The 23,839-nt window shown below is 42.9% G+C and overlaps 1 long non-coding RNA gene across 2 annotated transcripts in view; it reads right to left on the bottom strand.

Moving 5' to 3' along the window:
- The window catches only part of LOC308474468, a 48,668-nt gene that overhangs the window by 18,033 nt on the left and 6,796 nt on the right, over positions 1–23,839 (bottom strand). Inside the window, exon 2 of one of the 2 annotated variants that reach the window (XR_013984750.1) lies at positions 5,197–5,380. This is a non-coding gene — a long non-coding RNA (uncharacterized lncRNA). The remainder of the gene's footprint in view (positions 1–5,196; positions 5,381–23,839) is intronic. The other variant, XR_013984751.1, reaches the window with a different exon arrangement.

Below are 23,839 nucleotides of genomic sequence, written 5' to 3'. Positions count from 1 at the left end.
TTACAGTTCTGGAACTTTAGAGTCAGGGGTCGTTATACATATGGGAATTAGAACAGGCTAGATTCGCATTACAAACAGTTATAATTAACTGGTTTGGCATCATCATCACTGTACATAACTTCAAGAAATTGATGGGCAAGTGTGAAGAAATAACCAGTCCTCAAGACTTGTCCATCAAGACTCCTTCCTTGTTGCCCTTCCGCCAGCAGGTGCAGGCTTTCTTGCTCCAACAGGTTTTGGGGAACTAATTGGTTTTAATGAAAGGGCTCATGCTTTTCCTATGTTTTTAGCTATTCTTGTTTTTATCTGTAAGCTGCTTTGAGTCCCTGTTAGGGAAAAAGGCAGAAAAGTTTAAATATAAAATGGTCTCTCCATTGGGGTGTATGGGGTGTTAGGGGACATGTTGTGCTCCTTCTGGGGTAGTCTGCCCACCTTTAGTCCCCATCCAACACTCAGCTCTCACCTGTGGCTCTTAGAAGCTGTCAGCATGTGACAGAGGCCACACCCTGGGAATGGATTTGACTGGCTGGCTAAACCAGGTGAGGGTAGCCGATGGGTCTCAAACACTCAGTGAGCTAGGGACTCCCCAAGCTCTGGAGGATTAAGCAGACCGGACTAATAGTGGGTCCAATAGTCAAGAAAGTGGTTTCTACACATGCTGCAGAGGGAAGTGAGGGGCAGATGAGGTCATCATCCCGGGAAGGTGGCTAATCTAGGAGAAGGAAAACTATAATCCTAAACCTCCGCTGCCTCATGGGATATCTCCGGAAGAAGAAAGATCTAAGCAGTAGACCCTACACAAATCCTGAATGGAGTCTTAAGATGGTTGGATGGCATCTTGGATGCCACCTCCCAACAGCTCCTGTAGCCAAGCTGGTACCAAACATATTGCTCTGCTTTCCTTTGAACTACATCAGCAAGGCCAAAGGGGGCAGCCCAGGACCTTCATACACTCTGCCAGGGCTTGTGCCACAGGGACGTCACTTCAGTGCTGCTAACACAGCAGTTTGACTTCACCCCTGGAGATGCACGCCATTGTCTTTCAAGACAGATAGATGCCAACAACAAAGATCTCTCCATCCCCTCTGCCTTTATTTATTATTTTATTTATTAAATTTGTACACCAGCCTTCAGCCTGCAGATATCAGGGCAGTTCACAACATAAAAATATGGGACCTTTTCCCACCAGCCATCATCAACTGAACAGTTTTCTGTGTGCAAGCACAGTGAGTGGTGAGTTTTGAGAAACCATGGCTATCAAAGCCCTGCTTCCTCACAACAGTTGCTGTCTTCAGCTGCTCCAATTTCATGCACCGACCTACAGCCTCTGAGCCTACCTTCAGTTGCCAGAAGGGCTTCATGGTAGCTTGGGAAGCAGCAGGGCAGCTAAGCATAGCAGCTGTCGGAAAGCAACAGGAAAACAGAGGGAAGAATTCTAGGGACATGACTGAGTTGTAATTGTGATCAGGTTGATTAGCAAGTCTGCCACACCTGCTGGGACCAGACGTCAGCAATGACTGTTCCCCCACCACACACACACACACGGCTTTGTCCTCCGGAAGCTCATCAGCTTGGTTTTTATTTTTTGTGCAATTTACATCTTTCCAAGGATATCTCACTTAAAAATTTGCATCAGTGATTTGCAGAAGGTTGAGATTCCCCAAAGAATCATGGTTTAATTGCTGTTATTATCTTCATAAAGCTGTCCAGGGTGCATGTGTGTGCTTTTATCCCGTGGTTATTTAAAGCTTATCTCAAAGACATTGATAGCAGTGGAAGGTCTAGTGGAAGACTGCAGTCCTGGATTTCCACTAGCAGAGTTATGGTAAAAATAATAGGACTCCTAAATCAATCATTGGCTTTCTCTAATTTATGGCATTGTTGTATTTTCAGGCCCAGCCGTGGCATACACAGCACATCATTATGGGGAAAAGCAGTTACTCGATAATATAAAAAAAGATAACTGCAGAGATAGTTAGTGCCAGCCCTCTGAAGAAAAAAATAAAATACTTAGACAACGGGTAGAAAGTCAATATTATAAATTGAAATGACAAAAAAAACCACCCTGAGATGCCTTAATAATAATAAAAAAAGCACAGCGCCCCCCCCAAGCTTTAAGAGTTCACATTAGTTTTAACAAGTTGCACAATGCAGTTGATTATATGATACATAGCAGAACTTTCAAAAGCGGAATGAGATGTTGAATGAGAGTTTCGTGGTGGTAGGAAATGCCCAGCTCTTGACAATGGACCCATGTGATTTGGTGACACCCAATTCCATCCCTCACCCACAGAGTATTTCTGCCAGATGGTGGATCTGCAATCCACCAAGAGCAAGAACTAGAGATCTAACCACTCAAGTCAAACTTCCATTTGGAAAATGCTTTGAAATTTCATGAATTGAAATTCATGAAATTCATTTCAATGTTATGGAAGGTGTTGTATCTACTGCTCAAGCTGTTTTGCTAATGCCTAATGGAGCTGTGTCCATGATGTGCCTTCAAACATCTCTATCAAACATGTTGGATGCTTGAGCATTCCTCCAGGCCACCCTTCCTCCACCAGATGCCTTCCAGATGTTTTGATCTACAACTTCCATCAGCCCCAGCCAGCCCTAGTCATTGCTTCAGGCAATGACTACCTCAGTTGTTATTCGGGAATTAAACCGGAAAGCTATCTGTGACCAAATGAGAAGCCGTGATGACTTAACGGTTTTCATGACCATTCCAGCATATTTGGGACACTCGGAGGATATGAAACTGCATCATGATCTAGTCATAGCTGCACATTGACAAGGAGCCCACTGTGACTTCTAAACAAAGCACTTGCTGCTAGACACCCTGGTGTACAATATAAGAAGCCAACACTCTCCATATGCAGACCAAAGGGAAGCCACGTTAATGAAGATGGCTCTGTTTTGGGAAGCTCCGCATTGCACCTCTTCTAAGCTGAATTTCCATAGGAAATACAGGTCTGCAGCACTTATGGGAGAGCTTCTGTTTAAGTCAGTGCAAGACTGTGATTTCAAAAGCATTTAGGACTATGCATTTGTTTCCTTTGCCTCTTTACATATACATTCAGATGTGCAGATTTTATGGAAAATTGCATCATGGACTCATGCCCTGAGCCCTTTAGGTATTTAACAATGTTCCTTGTCACTACTGGAAGGCTATACCTGTGGTCACCAGCTGCCTCATCTCAGACAGTGGAGGTATCTGAAGAACAGCCTTTGCCAATCATCTTAACACAGGGGCAGACTGATGTAGGAATTCGGTACCTAAGGTTGACTACAAACCACACATTGAAATTAGATTGAAAGCACATTTCCCCTCCCAAAGAATCCAGGGAACTATAGTCCACCCTCTCAGAGAGCTACAGTTCCCAGCACCCTTAAACTACAGTTTCTGGGATTCTTTGGGAGAAGCCAGGTGCTTTAAATGTATGGTGTATATGCTGCCTACATCCCAAGATGTGTAGGCCTTTAAAGGCATCTCTATGAGATGTATACTACATCCAAAAATCCAGCTCTCTTCCCTGGCACTGTCAACTTACCTGAAGCTTCAGAACAGTGTGCATCAGTCTGGTTTGGCACATAACCATGCAATTCGTACAAATGGCTCATGATGAGAAGTTACCAAAGTGAATTTAAAGTGGACCCAGTGAACTGTGAGTTTTATTTATAAAGGTCTCCTGATGAGGTAAGAATAAGATATCATGATGTGAGGTAACATGCAAAACAGAGGTTCTCTGCATGAGATGAAAGAAGAATCTTAGCACTAACAAAATTGCAAACAATGTGAAAAGTAAACCCCATTGAATTGTTCCTAGGGCTGCATATAAAAAGCGTCTGAGTTGGAAAATCTGCCCGTGCAATCCTCTGCACACTAACCTGGGAGTAAGCCCCCTTGAATTCAAGGGGGCTTATTTCTAACTAACCATGTCTAGGATTTTGCTGTTAGGCTTCAATTCTGCACCTGGTTTCTTGGGGGTAAGCCCCATTGGACTCAATGGGACTTCATTTTAAGTGGGGGTATATAGCATCACACTGCTAATCTGCAGTTTCTTCTTATTTGGGGAATTCCTTTAAAATTCTGCTTCTGTTGGGGTTTTTATTCTTCCCTCCTCACCTTATTGTTTACAATCTCACTTAAAGTGCACTGTAATTCATGAGGCCCTGCTTGGATTCTTGAAGGTCACTCGGGTCTCTGTATGTAGTCATACAATTCTGTTTTTCAAAGGTCAGCAGGGGGGGGAAAGCAAAACTCTCCTTTTGGCCTACTCTGGCTCTGGAGTAATCTGATACTCTAGGAATCAATATATTCTCGAGACAGCGTTCCATGGAAAATGTAAACCTTAATGTTATCTGATATTTGGGTTGTACAAACTCAAGCAAATTGCCGAAACTATAATCCCAGGCTGTGAGTCGCTGGTCCAGATCTAATCAGTAACATGCTCTTCTGTCCATCAGCAGCATTTCTGGTGTAGCAGAGGAAGAATGGCTTGTGCATTACTGCAGTTTTGTTTTTTGCTTTAATAAGATGTGTAGAGGACTGACTAATGTTACATAATATTAACAAATTATTAGAGCATTTTAAAGCAAGTAAACTATCCTATACCGTTAGCTCATCTGGGATGGTGATTAGCTTAGCGGTAGAATGCATTCCTGGACTGCAGGAAATCCCAGTTCATTCTCTGATAACTTCCATTAAAAGGACTGCAAGGTTTGGGAAGGCCAGAGAGAACTTCTACTAGCTATTGCACTAGCTATGGGGGAAAGGGAGAGAGAGAGAGAGATGGATAGGGAACTACTGGCAGATTGCTGAATACTGTGAAGCAGATTAGTAGGGAGTTTACGAGTGTTTGTGACAAGGAGTGCTTGTGTCATGGGCCACGGGGAGGTGCCTTGGTGAGAGTGGTCAGACAGGGAGAAGTGGGACAAGATTGGAGAACTGAAGGGACTCAACCCAGGGGAGGGGACCAGCAGAGTGGGGGGGGGGGCAGTGAGCAGAACTCATTGGAGATCTCTGACCCAGGGCAAGGGGCAAATAGGTTGCATTGTCACTGGATACTCCAAGTGCAGCATCCCAGCTGATCAAACACTGCCTTCAGCACCACCCCTCTGCCAGTAAAGAATCACTCCCTTGAGTGGAGAGACTAAAAGATAAATCTTACAGTGAGCTGGTCTCATCGTACCTACCTCCATCATCAAGGACAAGGAGATGAGTGCACCAGCACAGACTGCCTCCTCCACACACTCACCCTATTTGGCAGGCTGCTTGCTTGCCAAGATCTGAGCCTCAGGACGTCAGCCACATGAATGAAGGTGCCCACTCTGCTCTTCAAAAGGGGTGTGTGTGGGTGTGTCGGGCGAACAGTCATTGCTGATGGCAGGTATGGCAGAGAGAGAGAGAGAGAGAAATGTTGAGTCAACATCTTAGCTTCTGCATAGCCATATATTCTAGAGCTCTGCCATGCTTTTTGACTTAGTAACCTGTGACCAGACTTACATTTGGATGCTAGCAGATTGTGGAATAAAGCCTTCTGCATGAGTGAGAACCAAAACAGCTTGCAAAACTCAGATGGGTTTTCAGGACAAGAGAGGTGGTGTTCACCTCTTTGGGGCCTATTCAGGTTCTCCTGAATATTCTTCTGAGAGGACAATGCTGTGGTGATTGTATATAACCCCAGCCAATGATACTGATTCATTAAATGTGTCTATCATGGGAGAATCACTATGCAATGAGAAGTGATGATAAACGGTGACCATCAGTCATGACATTTCATCTGTTGACTAGCAATAGGGAAGCTTGAAGAATTCAATAAAAGTCAACTCTGATGCATACTGACTTGATCTATAGCTCCTGGAATAATGTGTGGATCAGATCATAATTACGCTTTGGATTTCATTCTTTGAATGTTGTGGTGAACAGATCTCAACTCAAAAAATGTACCAAAATGTTATTTAAAATGTGTATTTTAGAATGAAATAGGTTATGAATGTATATATTAAGATAAGATACATATCTGAATGCGTATTTTGTGAGACAATGCATTTTTTTTGAATTTTCATGCAGATTGATTCAGAAATGGGATGAAACAGATTTGTTCATCACTAACAGCAATAGCTGTTTCACATGCTAGAAATCATCACTTGATATTGTCATCATTGATGGATGGTTTTTCAAGTTCTAATTCATGCAAATTGTGAAGTCATCCGACTTTCAAAAGTGAAGTTCCTTTGAGCTATAAATATAATCAGGCTATCAAAAATAACCAGATGGAGACATTCTTTATCCAAGCAAACAAATACTAGAAAAAAACCAGAAACATGCATATATATATATATATATATATATATGAATATGCATTGAGCACAGTTTGAGGATGTTCTTAGAAACACCTGGCTCCTGCCAATAATTGCATTTGTGGACCCTTGATTGTAAAAATTGACTGGTCTGAAATCTGCTGTTGTAATTATGGTCTTCCATGGTTGCATGGATTCTCAGCAAGCTCTTTCATTTAAAAATGTCCCGCTGAAGTCATTCTTTAAATATTTTCATGCTTCAAAGAGGAAAGTGTCTTGGAGCCAATACTTTTTGGGAAAGGCTACCAGAATGAAGGCTGTGTGATTTCATAATGGGTTGTGCTTCCAGAGAGCAGGAATTCAAAAGGTCCTGGGAAGAAGCAGAAACCAAAGATCTGATGAGATGAAAGCATTAAAAAAAAAAAAAAAAAACCCTTCCAAAGTGGAATAGTTCAATATGTATTCCAATATGTATTCTTTTTTAAAGGGGTGCAAAAAAATTCTTACCCTTACCTAAATCTGCTCTTGGAAACTGAATAGAGATCCCTAAATCAGAACTACTAAAGTTTGGTTTGGAAGGAAGAAAAGTTCAAAGCTAAAATATTTCAGTCATGATGAATTTAAAAAAGGAAGAGTTCAGTATTTTTTCTGAATTAAAGTGAAAATTCACCTGTTTGGTTTTCATCTGGTTTATTTCTTCTGATAGTGTCCCATTTGACAAGATAGATACTTAAGCAGGGAACAGAAAAAGAACCCACTAGCTGAAGTATTTTTTGCCATCTTCATCAGGCAGAAGCCTGACTGCTGCATGCTGAAGATAAGTAGAACATACACGGTAGGCAATGCCTGCCTGCCTGCTCTGCAAGTCCTGGGAAAGACAGAAGGTGACAAGGATCTGTGAGTAGTAGATCTTTGCAAAGCCAATGTGAGAACTTTAGAAAATGAGGCAAAGCAGAAATACGTGGGGCCATCCCTCCACAGTCAATAGTTTAATTTTCCATAGTCAGTTTACTAAGCAATTGCCATTGACATATCTAACACAGCTACACAAAATTAACTTAGTGATTTTTGTAGTCAAATTGCCCTAAATAAGTTTTCATTTCTCAAAAGTGTACACGTACTGCATTCTCTCTCTCTCTCTCGCTCGCTCGCTCGTTCTCATTTGTATATACAATGGAACCTTGGCTGTCAAACATAATCAGTTCTGGAAGACCGTTCGACTTCTGAAATGTTTGACAACCGAGATGCAATGGGCGGTTGACAAATTCCATTGAGAAAATGGAGAAACCCACCTCGGAAGCTGTTTGACTTCCGAGGCGCATTTGAAAGCAGAAGCATTCACTTCCGGGTTGTCAGCCTTCAGGTTCCGAATAGTTTGGCTTCTAAGACGCTCAAAAACCAAGGTTCCACTGTATATATAAAGTATATATAAGCATTCCAAAAACTGGAACATGCTGTAGATTAGCTTGGAACCAAAAGTATGGGTAGGATGGAGAATTGTGTTCAGATTCCCTAGCCACAGGGGGTGAAATGCGAAAACAGCAGATTAAAAGTGGGTTTGATTATATGACTCAGAACAGAAAGGAACATTGTACAAAATGCCTTGTACGGGTAGAATAAAGGATAGAGGCCACAAACTGTAGATTAAAAAGAAGGCCCCGTTCTGATATCTAAGACACAGAAATGCTCCATCTGGAGCAGGACTCCCATGTCTTTTACTGTTTGTGATGAAAAAGTAGGGAATATGCTTGTATATAGAATGCACATGTGAACAGCACAGAAGGTAAGTTGCATGGCTCCTGAACACACACACAAACCCCCATGCAAAAGCATCTAATGCAGTTTGCATTTGTTCATCTGAATACAGTCCCAGACTTTTCAGTCTGGAAGGAACTGAAAAGACCGTTTATATGTGCTACAACAGCTGCAAGGATGCTCCTTGCCCAGAACTGGAAAGATGACAAGATACCTACCAGGGTGGATTGGCAGATGAAATTTTTGGACTATGCAGAGATGGCAAGATTCACCGGGAAAATCAGAAATCAGGAGGATCAAAACTTCAGTAAAGAATGGGATAAATTTATATCATATCTGAAAGATCACAGTAAACACTTGAACTCTTTGGCAGGTTTTAAATAACTCTTGCAATGATATATTAACCTTGGATACAATGGAGGATTGTAAATTAGAAGGACTTATAATAGGCAGTTTAAAAACCTACCTGAAGAACCCATGGAGGGGAGGAGGGAAGTCTCAAGATTCAGAAGAATCTTGTATAATTTTTATTATTTGTGATTATGAATGTGAATGAATTTGTAAAATCAAATAAAAACTTTTAAAAAAAGAATACAGTCTCAGACAACAAACTCTTCAGGCGTAAAGGGGCAGAGACATCTAATGATTAGCAAAATTTGCAGACCAACATCTGATGACACCGCTGTGTAGATTTCAGCCACTGACCTCAAAGTTTCCAGCACTATTTGCCAATCCCCTGAAACAGAGGTTCCCAAATTGTGGTCTGAAGGCAGCTGCTTTGTCACATGATGCTGGCTCCCTTCTGCATTTTAAACTGGGACATCATATCATCTAAAATTACACCAAACAATTTTTGAATACCTTTTTTACATATAACCAGCTAGCCACTGCCACAACAACAGTGGGAATGCGATTATGAAGATGTCCAGGTAGGCATCATGTTTCTCAATACAGTGAACAGATATGAGATCGCTTTCGCCTGCTAACCTTGTAACACATCAGAAATGGATCAGGGTTCTTTCCCAAAACAGATAATTTTCTTATGCAACCTGAAATTCAAGAAAAGATCGGGAAAGGAAAGGGTGTGTGGGATTTGGTGGGGGCTGAATGAGAGAGAAGGGGAAGAGAAACCAAGAACGCTTTGCCATCAGTTTTTATTCCAAGACAGAAGAATTCCAGTACTTGTACATACATACATACATACATACACACATACATACATACATACATACATACATAATTTTATTTGTATACCGCCTTTCCACAGTTCAAAGCATGCTCAAGGTGGCTTTCAGCATGAAATAATGCATAACTACAGCATAACAAAAGGTAGTCATAAACAGTAAATAAAACATTGAAACAATACACAGCCAAACTGAAACATTTCCACATAAATCACAAGAAGATCTAAAATAAAGAGACAAAAAAACGTACAGCAACAACAGCAAACAACATTCCAGCCCAAGAGTCTGTTCAGCAGCCTCAGGTTTTGTAGACGGAGTCAGTCCAGATCCCCATTTTTGCAGGCCACATGGGGAAAAGGCCTGCAAGGCATGGAGCAGGTCTTCCAGACTCACAGCCAAGATGGTCTCACCTCATTCATGGCTGGTTTTTTACTAGGCACCAAGTTTCTTCTTTGAGCGTAGCCTGGAAGAAATGCATAGAACCATAGAACTGTAGTGTTGGAAGGGATCCCAAGGGACATCTAGTCCAACTTCTTGCAATGCAGGAATCAAAACTAAAGAATCCCAGACATATTACCATCCAACCTCCATTAAAAAAACTCAAATGAATGAGTGTCCATCACCTTCTGAAGTAGTCTGTTCCACTGTTGAACAGTTCTCACCATCAGAAAGTTAGTCCCAACATTAAGTTAGAATCTCCTTTCTTGCAGTTTCTGGAGCAGCAGAAAACAAGCTTACTCCATCTTCCATATGACAGCCCTTAAGATATTTGAACCTAGCCACCGTATTGCCACCCAGTCGTCTCTTCTGCAGGCTAATTCATTAGCATCTCTAAATAGGGAATTAGAAGACAGGTGCTAAGGAGGACTAGGCCTAGTGTGGATCTTTGGAAAATCTAGTGCACTGTCAAGTCTTTGAGGTTGCATTCCTAAAATTGTATTAAAATGCTAGAAAATGCAGCTTATGGAACATATTGCCATAATAAATTAGTCTGTAAGGTGCTACAAAACTGGTCGGTGTTCCTGTCAACCCATCTGCATGGTACACTTAGTGCTGAAAGTGGGACAGAAGGGAGTCTGATGTTGCCTCACTTTGTTTTAAAAAGACCCAAAACCATCTCCCTTGTTTTCAAATCTGGTGTAATCTAAAGAAAAACCACCCCACAGCCCTCCTCCATCCCACTTGGAGCACTGAGACAGGGCCAGCCCACCCATGAGGCAAGTTGAAGTGACCACCTCAGGCAGCAGGATCCACAGGGGCTCTAAATCACAGAAGCTGCTCTAATACACCAGATGCCAGATTATTATGAAGCAGCAGTTCATTTCTATTCTGGAAGATGCTATAATTCAGATGTTGCTGCACCTTGTTGCACTTAACCGAAAGGCGCTCTGCACATGCTCAAGGGTGGCTTTGAGCACTTCAGAAATCCAGAGCTGAGAAATAAATCCTGGAACTAAACCCAAATAAACTGGCTCAGATTATGGCCAGTTATGAAAGTGATTTATTTGGAGTAACAAACGCCACCAACATCACGTTGAAATATAGTCCCGTTCCATGGATGCCATGTCCAAACAGGCTGGGATCTTTCAGAAGCCTGAATGGTGATATCATAGACCACAGCCTGCTGAGGAATGCTGTGGGGCGGTTCCAAGGCAATCCTAGACGGGAAGCAGGGCAAATAAAGCTCCCTTTGCATGGTTTTTTGGTAAGGCAGCTGCATGGAGTTCAGCAGAAAGCTCTTTGTACTGCACGCTCCGGTCACAGACACAAAGAAAAAGGTCAAGAGCTTCTGCATCTGTATGTGTCATATTTATGTCACCAGGAATCAAATGCTTACAAGGGGAATCTGAAATGAAGCACATGTGCTGCCAATGTGCCCCAGAGAACTAAGAATCTGGAAGGAGCGAAGGTGTGTGTGTGAAATCTCCCCTTGCACTTGGAGAAATTGCACAGCGAGAGAAACAATGGCTGAGGGGTAAGCTTTCAGCAAGAAGCACAGATGCGTATTCAGCTGTGCAACTTCCATTAAGGCTAATCCCCTTGACAGCCTGCCTTTAAGGATCTAAGAGGGCGAGGCAGTGCAAGTGAGGAAGGGCTATTCTTCTCCACAAATCTTGCAATGGGAAGAGAGGAACAACAGTTGAGTGGTCATCCGAGAGAATTAGGGCAAGAGGCATTAAGATTCTCCAGGGCTGTTGTTAGAAATTATTCTACTTGCCATGATAGATTTAAATACTGAATTTGATCCAATTTGTTGCTTGTGGAATTATTACCCAGATAGGTTTGAAGGGATACGGAATGGTGGAAGCGAGAGATTCTGAAAGTAATGCCAGTTGCGCTTTGGGAACAGGTCCATGGAGAGAACACATTTTATTCTATTTAGATTTCTAACCGGCTGCCCCATAAAGAGAAGGAAAGAAAACCCTGCCAGGGTCATAGGATGGGGCAGCTGCAGGGAGCGTCTTCCACCTCCCTCCCGGAAGAGAAATCTGTGGTTGCAGAAGCGGAGACAAGGATAGGCTAGAGGGAAATGAGAGGTGGCATCCTATAATAATGCTTTGTGTGTTAAATATTTATGCCCCATCTCATCATCATACTGACTCATAAGGTGACTAAGAATCATAAAAATGCATAAAGCGACAGACGTTTCTGCAGTAGAAAGACCTGACATGTTATCATATGGATTCAGCTGCTGCAGCAAAAGGTGTTGAAGGCTGCGGGGGGAGACAGTGGGTTGATCCAAAATTGCCTCTCCATTTGCAAAAGGGTGTTGGGTTCAGAAGAAGCTCCCATTCGTGGAAGGGGGCCGGCAATTTTTGCTGATCCACGCTTTCCCCTGCAGCCACCCGCACACCCCTAACAAGAATCTGCTCTGGAATGTTGGGGGACCCTCACGAACAGTGTGGGAACAACCTAGCTAGCTTTAAAAGAGGATTCGGCAAGTTCATGGAGGAGGAGAGGGCGATCAAAAGCTGCTACACATGGTGGTTACTATGTTCTGCCTCCACAGTTGGAGGCAGCCATGATTCTGAATACAAGTTGCTGGAAACCACAGGGGGTGACAGGGTTCATTGGCCTGATCCAGCAAGCTCTTCTTATTTCCTTATGTGGAAAGTGACACAGAGGACAGATTGGGGAATCAGTGAAAGCTGCCATCCAGTTCTGTTAGGAGAAGCCTCTGTGGGATCCAAATCCATTCTGTGAAATGAAGAAGTCCTCACAGGTCCTGTATTATTCTGAAGAATGGCAAACAGGGGGGCTGGGGAATGGATGGAGGATGGGTAGTCAAGAGGCCAGGCTTCACAAGAGTGATTCTTTGTTGCCTGCCACCTATCACACCTCAGAAGGTGGAGGCTGCTCCGAGCATTATTGTAAGGGTTCATAGGGGAATAGACCAGCAGGCTATCCTGGTCTCCAGCTGTTTAGGGCATGCTTTCCATTTCACCCTTAGAGCCAGGGAAAGATCGGGCAGGCCCAGGGTACTGGTCAGAGGAGCAATAGCTGCTGTGAGCTTTCTCAGCCTCCCACTGAGGGAGAATTCAGATAGCATTCTGTCAGAATTCCACCTGCCCTGTGGCTCTATAAATGAGGGGGAAAGACAGGCTGGCTTCTGTCACTGGTCAGAGGACTAAGAGCTACTGGAAGGTTACACCACATTCCTCTCAGTTGAGAATATGTGACACAACTGCCTCAACTGGCATTGGCTATTTAGGGAGGAGGGTGTCCAGAAATATTCAGGGAGATTCCATTTCTTGGTTGTTGTTTTTTCTTTTCTTAAAAAAAGAAACACACAATTTTAAATATTTAAGTAAGCCACTCAGAGCCTTCAGGACGGGAAGTGGTATATAAATCTGATAAATGAATTAAAAGGTTTAGAACGAGCAACAAAACATTAAATAGCAATCCAATAACACCAGCTGATTAAACTATCCATTAAAATACCACATACTGTATGCTAAAATAGAACTGAAATCTCCAGAGAGTGAGACCTACTTAGTTTCTGCTAGTAAAATGTTCCAGTGAAAGGGAGGGGACATCACTCAGGGACAGGGAAAATGAATAAAGTCTTTGGCATCCCAAGTGAGAGGCTCTCAAAAAGTACCAATACAGCTAGCTAAGGATGGCACACAATTGTAATCCAGGCCAGATTTTATGGTGACACCCCCTCTCCCCCGATTCATTCTGTCAAACCAGTCATCAGCATGGACTGCAGATCTGAGATTTCGGTTACATCCACACCATACATTTAATGCACTCTTGTGTCACTTTAACAGTCATGGCTTTCCATCAAAAATCCTGGAAACTCTACTTTATTAAGGGTACTGACAACACCATAGACCTACAGGTCTCAACACCCTTAACAAACTACAGTTCCCAGGATTCTTCTTTTCTATGGCATGAGGTATAAGGGTACATTAAATATATGGTGTAGAAGTGACGTTAGTCCTCAGATCTTTTGGAGAGCTCGTTGAGTTACAGGATGTACTGAGGGCTGTTCTGTATTCCCCCTCCTGTATTTATAGATGTGAAGCTGCTTGGAACAGCTTCATAGAATAGTAAACATGTTTTTTAAATGGTGCAGGAAGTGTCCACGACACTCCTGTGTAGGGCCACTGAACATACAACAAAATGGCTGCCACCAACTGTATGACATGGGGCAACATTTTGTTACACATGCAATGGTCCTTTGTTTATAGAATTACACAGGAAGTAATGTATGGTCACTTCCTGCATCATTTTTAAAAGCATTTTTTTACCTGGCATGGTGGAGGTGCTGTGATCTGAAGCTGCTCCAAGCGCTTCACACTGTTTAAAGGAATTTAAAAAAAGAAAGAACAGCCCTTAGTATACCTTATAAGTACACCTCAGCTGAGGCAGGGGAGTTGACCGTTTTTATGTGCAGATTTGTTCTACACAGGAACAAAGCAGAACATAGGTTAAAATGTCAACAACTAACTGTCTCATACAGAATCAGACCCTTTCCTAGTACAGACCACCCTGCCTCTGGAGCCTGTTTGATCTTCTAGAACAGGGCAGGGTATCTGTGGGCCTCCATATATCACTGAAGACCAACTCCCATCAGTTCCAGCCAGCATAACATAAGGTCAGGGATGATGGGAGTTGAATATGGAGGGCCACAGGTTGCCCACCTCTGCTTTATATAACCTTTGCCTGTCAGGGTAGCCTGTACTGGCTATGTGGGCAATTGGTCTCCTTGTACCTCTGAATCCAAATATGCTAGACAAAGAATTGGACACAAACTAGAGAGACCTGTGTTGAAATCTTACCTCAGCCACAATAAAGCTGACTGTGGGTCGAGAGGACCTTAGACCACTCATTCATTTTCAGCCTAATCTAGCTTGCAGGGTTGGTATGAGAATAACATGAGCATTAATTTACCGAAGGATGGGTGGGCTAAGAGCAGAACTGATAAATACAGTTTGGCCTACACATATCATACTGCTTGAGTTCTTCAGCGGCACAATAAATATGGGCTGAGTTGCTTGCTGGGTATGTGATGAAACTCCTACACAACAGCTCTGTTCCATATTTAATTCCAGCACAGACCCACTCATCCCTCATTCTCATCAAAGCATTTGCTTATGTGAATTCCCCTGTAAGGTCCCCAGAGCAGCGGCACTGACAGTCACTTTTGTGATGTTGGTCTGAACCAGCAAGTAACCACCTACTGAATTAATATCTGGTGTAGCAGTGGGGACAGGCTATAAAACCAGTTGCTTATTTGACAGTCCTACTTCACAAAGAGCTGCAGCATAACGAGTCTGACCGGAATCAGAACCCAGTGAAACAAATAATAAAAGTGTATTAAGATGTGACTGAAGTTAAATGGGTTATAAAATATCGTACAGGGTTTGTTTGTTTGCTTGCTTGCTTTTTGCTGTTGCTGGATTATTACATTTTGAGCTTTTAAATTTGTTTTTCTTTCATTGCTTTATAAATTTCACCCTAGCTGCTTATTGTACTTCTGCTGTGGGACTTTTTTCATCATTTGGTAATAACAAACATTTCTAAAACAAATCCCTTTAGAAAAGATCTGGATACCTTAAACCATTACAAAGGAGGAGGACAAGGAGGAAAAGGGCTGGAGGACCTCCCTCTTTCCCCTCTTCGATTGTCCCGATACTTGAAGAGCAAACAGTGCAACCAAAAGACACTTAGAGCAATGGTTCCCTAACTTCCCTCCCCTATGAACCACTTGAAAATTGCCTGCTGTAGCAATTGTAATGTTCTGTGCTAGAAGTGGTGTGATTATTATTTTTTTTAATTGTATTTCAACAGGTATGTTGCGTGCCACCTGAACAAAGCTTGCGGATTACTGGTGATCCACAGAGCAGTTTGGGAATCCTGGCACTAGAGCAAGAGGTCATATCTCAAAGGGAAGCTCATTTCAGACAAGATGCTACCACACAAAAGGCCCTGTTCCAAGTTTTTGTGAGATGAACCTCCACAGGCTACAATACAACGAATAGAATCTCTTCTGAATATCTTAATGGATGGGCAGGTCTGTATCGGGGGGAGATAACCTTATTCCTAAATGTTTGGGGCATTATATGTCAGCAAAAAACCCATAAACATTCTGGCTACTTGGCAGCCAGTGCAGCTCTTTCAGCACAGGTGTCCTATATGTACAAGAGGATGTTCCACTTAGCAACCTGCTTACTCTATTCTGCACCAGCTATAGCTTTTGAACCAACCTTAACGGCAACTCCATATACAGTGCATTGCAATAGTCCAGGCCTGGGATTGGCCATGCAAGGGTCTGCATGGCTAACCAACCCTGGTCCAGGATCAGTTTTAACTGGGGAATTATTATTATTTCTTAAATTTGGGGAAGCTACTGCAGAAAAGACCCACCCCTAATTCCTCCTCTCACTGAGGAGCCTTGCTCTTTTGGGTAAAATAGTAAAACAGGTGCTGGGCTGGCACTGACACCACCTCTGTTTCCAAGGATATGGAGATTCCAGTGCTGGAATGGGCAAACCTCACAGAACTAGCCTACACCAAGGAGTGTCTATTTGTTTGCCCAGTCCCAGGACTCTGGCTGCATGCCATGCTGAGAGCTCTGCCCACCCTGCTCTTCAAATGGAAGGTGAAGGTGAGGAGATGCCGCTCATTGGATCAATGTCTTAACTTGTGCTTAGCCATGTGTTTATACCTATGATGTACCTGGTGCACCTTGCAACCTGTGCCTTCCCTAGGTGCTGCTTTGATTTACGCATTAAAGCCTTTTGCAGAAACACAGGTGGGAGTTTGAATTCTTTGTCTGACAGCGATGGCCAGGACACAGACCTTACATAAGGGCAAGAAGTGAGGGATACATTCTAGTTCACAGACCTGTAAGATAGCCAGAGAACTATGGGAATCCCCATTCTTTCTGAAACACCGATTTCTGTGACATAACATGAACTCGGAGTCATAGTTTATGCAAACTCTTTTACACATTAGTCCAATTTGTATTCCAAGAGACAGAAACCAATATCTTCTCTTGTATAAAACACATTATTTTGGTTCATGTGGAAACTTTACAAATGTGCATTGTTATATTTTGAATGATGTGAATTTTTTAAAAAAATAAAAAAAATCACCTTCAAATAGAAACAAATCAAATTCCACAGGAACAGCTATAAAATGCCTCAGAAAAGTGAGAGCGAGCACTGATAATTGAATTTCCTCTCAGTTTAGAAAATGAGAACAGTGGAGAAAAGTGATGAGAACATCTGGTGTGTTCAGCGGGGTCTTGCTGCCAGAGTTTAATTGTGTTTCTGCTCCAACAATCAGTTGCAAAGCAATACATGAGGGCATGATGGGATACATTAGATATCCCATCATACATTATATATGCATAATAGGCCAAACAGGCTCCCCTTGTGTTAGTAGCTAAGGTTGCAATATGGATTCCTCCTGCCCCACTCATGGCAATCTCAGACCCACGGAAGCAGCTGCAGCTGCAGACAATAAGGTTTCGATATGGTACTCATTTACTGAAGAACAAACCCTACTACAGTCAAACCTCAGCTCCCAAATACCTCCATTTTGGAACATTTCAGTTCTTGAACACCAAAAACCCAGAAGTAAGTGTTCCAGTTTTCAAACGTTTTTTGGAAGCCAAACATCTGACGCGGCTTCCGCTTGAGTGCAGGAAACTCCTGCAGCCAATTGGAAGCTGTGCCTCGGTTGTCGAACATTTCGGAAGCCGAATGGACAACTGAGGTTTGACTGTATCTGGCTTTCTGTGTTGGGTTGCACTGGAAATCTGATAATTTGTAACACTTCAGAGGTAGCAAAAAAGATTGGATTGTTGTTGTTGTTTTTCTTTTTTTTTTCTTTTTTGCTGAACTCTGAGAGATTTGGAGAACGATGTCCTGGGGGCCAACATGGTTTTATACTGTGGACCTGGTTCATCAACACATCTAAAGCCCTAATCTAAGTCGTTGTGAGCCTCCTCTGAAGATCTTAGTGAATGGCAGGAGTGCCAACTAGGTCCCACAACTGTGGGTGCCATGTAGTGTGCATGACCCTGGCACCGAAATTTGTGGATGCCCGGCTCCTTCATAGGGAACTTTGTGGGTGCTCGGGCACCCAGGGCCACAGGGAGTTGGCACCTATGGTGAATGGACTGTGCAGTGGGGAGGTATTCTGCCAGGTAACCTTTTCCCCCAGGCCTACAGCTGGAAAAACTCCTGTAAACACCAGAATTCCATAACAGGTGCAGCTGTGGACGGTGGCTCTCAAATCCACAAACTTTGAGGTTGGCCCATCCTGAATAGGGTTGCACTCCCTCTGAAGGAACAGGTATGTAAATGGGTTGATCCTTGTTCCATCAGTGTTGCCAGATGCACAAGTTAACTCAGTGGCTAGGAGTGCCTTCTAGCTTGGCTGTTTGTAGAATGCTCTCCCCAGGGTTTATCTGGTGTCTTCATTACATATATTTCGGCGCAAGGTGAAAACATTTCTCTTTCACCAGGCCTTGGGCCGATTGAGATCCTATATTCTTTGAAATGTGTTTGTGGGAGGAGGGGATTGTTGGTTTGTTCTTGTTCTTGTTCTTGCTCGTTTTGTGTTTTTATTTTGTGTTTTTATCTTGAGATTTTTGGATGAATGGCGGTATACAACATAAATAAATAATAAGAATAATAATGTCTCTTTGGGACTGTTTCTAGACTCATTATTTCCTTCATTTCCCAGTTCTCTGAAACACAACACAGCCTTCTTTCTTTCTTTCTTTCTTTCTTTCTTTCTTTCTCTCTTTCTTCCGTGAGAGGAGCAGGGAGACTCTCTTTCAATATTCAGCTCTCAATTCCTCAATGGATTTTGCAGAACACCTGTGATACACAGCGTATGTAGTGTACTGATTAATCCGGACTTGTTTGGAGGTTCATTGGTGCAATTTATTAGTGAGCAAAAAGGATGTGTCATGTTCAGAAATCCTAACACCACTTTTGTTTATGACAATTTCATTATGACAACATGTTGAGTGCAGGAGGTTGGCCTCTAATTCATTACCATGCAAGTATTTTTAACCACATCTACCCCATAGTAAATTTGCCCAGGCTGGACTTTTTGCATTACTGCCATTACGAAACTCTGCAAAAAAAAAAAGGGGGGGGAGACAGCAAATCAATTTCATAGTCAGTGCTCACGCAGCAGGAGACAATTCATACTGACATTTGATACCTGCTGGCTGCTGCTTCCAATTATGCCAGATGCTGGGAGAGCAGGGCTGTCGAAATAACAGTGTCGACGGTGCAATCAGGTTGGTTAAGATTCGGGGAGTGTGGTTGCGCTTGGTTCAGCATGTCGTCAATTCCCCACCATAAGCAAAAGAGTGACACCTACTCCTTTATTTTGTTAACTTCTTAACTGGCAGAGAGACACCCATTAATTCAATGTAAAGCTGCATCTTTGGCTAGAGAACTGAAATCTGCCCAGAGGCTAACAATCAAAAAGATTGGAGGAGATGTGAATGAAAAGTGAAATAAACATGATAAAAAAGCTATAATAATACAGGCCTACTAGACGGTACAACAAGAGTGCATTGCAGCCCTTGAGGCAAGATCATGCGAAACACTTGTCTGGCGGCTCACAGAACACAAGAGAATGGCCATGTCATCAAATCAGATTCATTGTGCATCCCCAGCATTGACTTAGAACTTGGGTAGTAAGTAGGCAGGATGGAAAGTTGAATACAAGGGCAGGAAACTGCTGGGGCATTCACTGATCTGCTGAGACAGAGCAGGGCACTCATCCCTTTGCAGCAGATGCCTCAGCATAAGTTGGGAAAGGAGGCCAGCAGGGGATGTTTGACAGGAAGCATGAAACTGCACAATTCCCCTGGCTCTCTTCCTTCCTCACTGGTTTTGAGGGTTAGAAAAGAACAATGGAGCTGTAGAACGAAACGCAAGGCTATTGTTAATCACAGCACACAATGGTTCCCTTAATCAAGCCCTTCTCAGGTGCAAGGAAAGATAATGGTCTAAGCTAATGGCTGTGCCAGTTAAGCTGGACCCAAGCTCAAAAACGTCCCCTAATTTCACTCCCCAATTCCTCTTTAGCTTCCATTAGAGTAGACCAAAGGGACGTGGGTGGTGCTGTGGTCTAAACCACTGAGCCTCTTGGGCTTGCCAATCAGAAGGTCAGTGGTTCGAATCCCCATGACGGGGTGAGCTCCCATTGCTCTGTCCCAGCTCCTGCCAACCTAGCAGTTCGAAAGCACGCCAAAAAGTGCAAGTAGAAAAATAGGTACCGCTCTGGTGGGAAGGTAAACAGTGTTTCCATGCGCTGCTCTGGTTTCAGTGTTCCATTGCACCAGAAGCGGCTTAGTCATGCTGGCCACATGACCCGGAAAAACTGTCTGCGGACAAACGCTAGCTCTTTCGGCCTGTAAAGCAAGATGAGCGCCGCAACACCAGAGTCGTCTGCGAATGGACTTAACTGTCAGGGGTCCTTTACCTTTACCTTTCTTAGAGTAGACCAAGGGTCAAGCTGAATGACAGGAGCCTGATTCAATTTTACATGTCACTTTTAAAAAGAGGAAATAGCAGACACAGAGGGGAGGGACAGTCAGGATCAGGACCACAGCATGGAGAAATGGGAGTTGGACGGGATATAAATATTAAATAATTAAATTATTATCTGCCGCAGCCCTTTTGAAAATTACTGCCCCTGTTCCTGAAACTATTTGTTCTGGGATGGAATCTGACCTTGGGGTAAGAGGCAATTTCTCTCCCAGGGCAAAGAGCAAATTCAGGAGCAGTTTTAATTGGGACCTTGGCATAGATGAGAGGAAGTTTTAACACACACATACCTTGCTATGCTCCATGGTCCTGAATGTGATTAATCATCCCCCCCCCCCCCCGGAGAAGGGGATCATTTTATCTGGCAAGCAGAAATGCTTGCGCTGATGGAGCAATTGCCATAGAGCCATACTGAATTCCTCCCTCGGATGTAACCTTAAGTGTTTTTTCAATTACCAGTTTTTACTAATGCCAATTTTGAATGGAGAGTTGGTCAATCAACTACAGTGGTACCTCGGAAGTTGAATGGAATCCGTTCTGGAAGTTTGTTCGACTCCCAAAGCATTTAGAAACCAAGGCACAGCTTCTGATTGGCTGCAGGAAGCTCCTGCAGCCAACTGGAAGCTGTGGAAGCTGTGTCGGACGTTCGGGTTCCAAAGAATGCTCACAAACCGGAACACTCACTTCCAGCTTTTTGGCATTCAGGAGCCAAAACGTTTGAGTCGCAAGGCATTCGTCAACCAAGGTATGACTGTAGATCTATCTCTCTGAACTCCAACATTAATATTGTTGCACCCCACTCCAATCTCTGAGCAGTGCAAAATTCCAGGGGTTCCAAGTGCTTACCCATGATTCGTGTTTAGTTTTGGAAATGAGGCACAGTGGTGACTGTGGTGTCTTTATGCTTTAAGGTTTATTTACATATATATACAACCCGATCCTGTGTTGGAGGGGTTCACAGCATGAACACTCTAAAAGGGTATTGCTTCTTCCATAGCTATGGCCTTGTATTCAAAGAGAAATCTGCCCTGCCTTTCCATCCTGTGGCTTTTGCATCCAGCTTCTAGATCACATCACTCAACTCCCCCCTCTGACCTTTTGTCTTTCTAACTAGCAGACAGTTGAGAGAGGGAGGCCCACCCATTTGTTCTCTCCCACTAAGCCACTTCCTTTGTTCCCTTACTGACCCATGTTTAGCAGGCCATTATCAGGATGGTCCACTTATTCCAGCAATTTAATCTGTGCCAGATCCAGGAATTAGAAGTGGCTACAGGCATTCAGCCTAACCTCTCCACACACTCAAAACAATATGTTTTGATATGTAGTGGTGGGTATTTTTCATTAATGAACAAATATCTGTCATATTAGATCTACATTAAATGAATAGTTGGGACTTTCAATTTAAAATGTTACTTTTAAACTCAAACAATGAGACCTATGGCTAATTCTAGCCCATAATAAGCCTCAATGGCTGTCACTTTGCAATGCATCAATGACTCAGTTGCAATTATACACTTGGGAAGTTTCAGTCTAAGAATAATTGGGGGGAAACAAAGGAAATCAAGCTTCTTTCCTACCAGAAGCTGAATTCAGAAATTAGACCTTAAATAAATATCAAATTTTATAGATATATTTGTTTTGCAGGGGGAACAATTCCCAAACACTTAATTGATATGCATGTTAGGGACTTTAAAAAACGGTATTTAGCATGAGCTGTCTTACAAACACTTTATACAAACATTGCTTAGGCTGGACTATAACATATTCCTTGACGTCAAACAAAAGGAAGGTTAGTACATCTAACTAGCTGGCATCTATCCATCTGCAACCCTTGTCATATTCTTCATCCTTGTTGGAATTCAGATTGTGATCTGCTTTGGACATAGGCTTGTCTTTTTTCATTTATGGTTGCCAACCTTTTTAGGTCCATGGACACATTTGGATTGTTTACCAAGTGCTGTGGGCACTACCCATTCTGTGCATTTCTCCCGGCTCCAATCAGTCTTCCCTCCATGAGTGACAGAAATAAAAAACAGTGGTACCTCAGGTTACTGACACCTCGGGTTACAGACACTTCAGGTTACAGACTCCGCTAACCCAGAAGTAGTACCTTGGGTTAAGAACTTTACCTCAGGATGAGAACAGAAATCGTGCGGTGGCAACGCAGCAGCGGGAGGCCCTATTAGCTAAAGTGGTATCTCAGGTTAAGAGCAGTTTCAGGTTAAGAACAGACCTCCGGAATGAATTAAGTTCTTAACCAGAGGTACCACTGTACACACATACTTAGTTTGCTTTTCCAAGGGTTCTGTGTAAAAGCTGGATTCAGTGGAAATAATCTGAGCCTTGAAAAGCATATGGAACTGAAAAAAGAAATGGGAAAGAGTGTCACTGGGACAGAGCAATGGGAGCTCACCCCGTCACGTTGACTCGAGCTGCCATCCTTCCAACTGGCAAGCCCAAGAGGCTCAGTGGTTAGGACCACAGCACCACCCACTCCCTTCATACAGAGAGAATGTCATGGGGGTCGACAATAATTAGTCACTTTGTTATGTATTCAGTGGTCTGTGTTTGCCTGAGCTTGAGTCTGGACTAAAGATTCTGAGCCCCTGTGTTCTGATTTGATTCATGATATCCAATCACAGAACATTTCAAGGTTTGGGCTACTGGCATTGGCTCTTAAGCCCTGAGTTATGATTCGCAGCTTGGAGTTTAGACAGCCAATCACATTGAGAGAGAGAGAGAGTGGCCCAGGCCTTCAAAAAAATACATAAGCAGTTGCTTTGCCCCTGTTCTTCTGTTCTGTTAGTTCAATAAAGTCCCTTGCTGTTATCAATGTGTCTCACCTCATAGAAACTCACATACACTTCACAACACTCTCACATGGGTTACTTGATCACGGTACTTTCACAAGGGTAACTTGATCCCAAAGATCACTTTATGTGCTTTAAACTCTGACAAAAGTATTCACCAGTGCATAGCACTATAAATGTGTGCAGTTTATTTTTTAGAAGAATCATAAAAGGTTTAACACAGAACAACTGACTAAAGAACCACACAGGTGCCTATAATTCTGTCAATTCCAAATTCCCCTCTTTTTTCAAAGACAGTTTCCCATTTAGTTGCAAGTTAGTGGGCAAAGTGGACATTATTTCATGCTGATCAAATAGCGCAGAAATATACTCTGGAGTTCAGGAGTGGTGTGTGATTCTCAAAGTAGGAGGAGGATCTCTAAGAAAGTTCCAAGAACTGACAAGATGGTGCCATTTTTTCCTTACTACCAGCCCCTCCACATACCGTACATATCCTGTAGGCATGCGGAGGGAAATTCCATTTGGTTCACATTTTAATGAGACCCTACCTAATTCGCACTTGATATGAACTTAGACCATTGATTTGGCCCAATTAGGTACCCTCCCCCAGGAGTTAAGCCCCAAACTCTCCTTCAATAGTTGACCCATTAGCTGAATCAACAGAGATGTAAAAAATGAATTCATTTAGGCCTGAAACTCAGGAATTCAGCTCTGGCATGGCAAAAAGCCTGATCAAGTACATGTCAAACGT

Source organism: Podarcis pityusensis (assembly GCF_964106645.2).
Source record: "Podarcis pityusensis genome assembly, chromosome: 3".
NCBI lineage: Eukaryota > Metazoa > Chordata > Lepidosauria > Squamata > Lacertidae > Podarcis > Podarcis pityusensis.
Note: the sequence above shows the minus strand (reverse complement) of the source record. Positions and strands in the feature narration are given on the sequence as shown.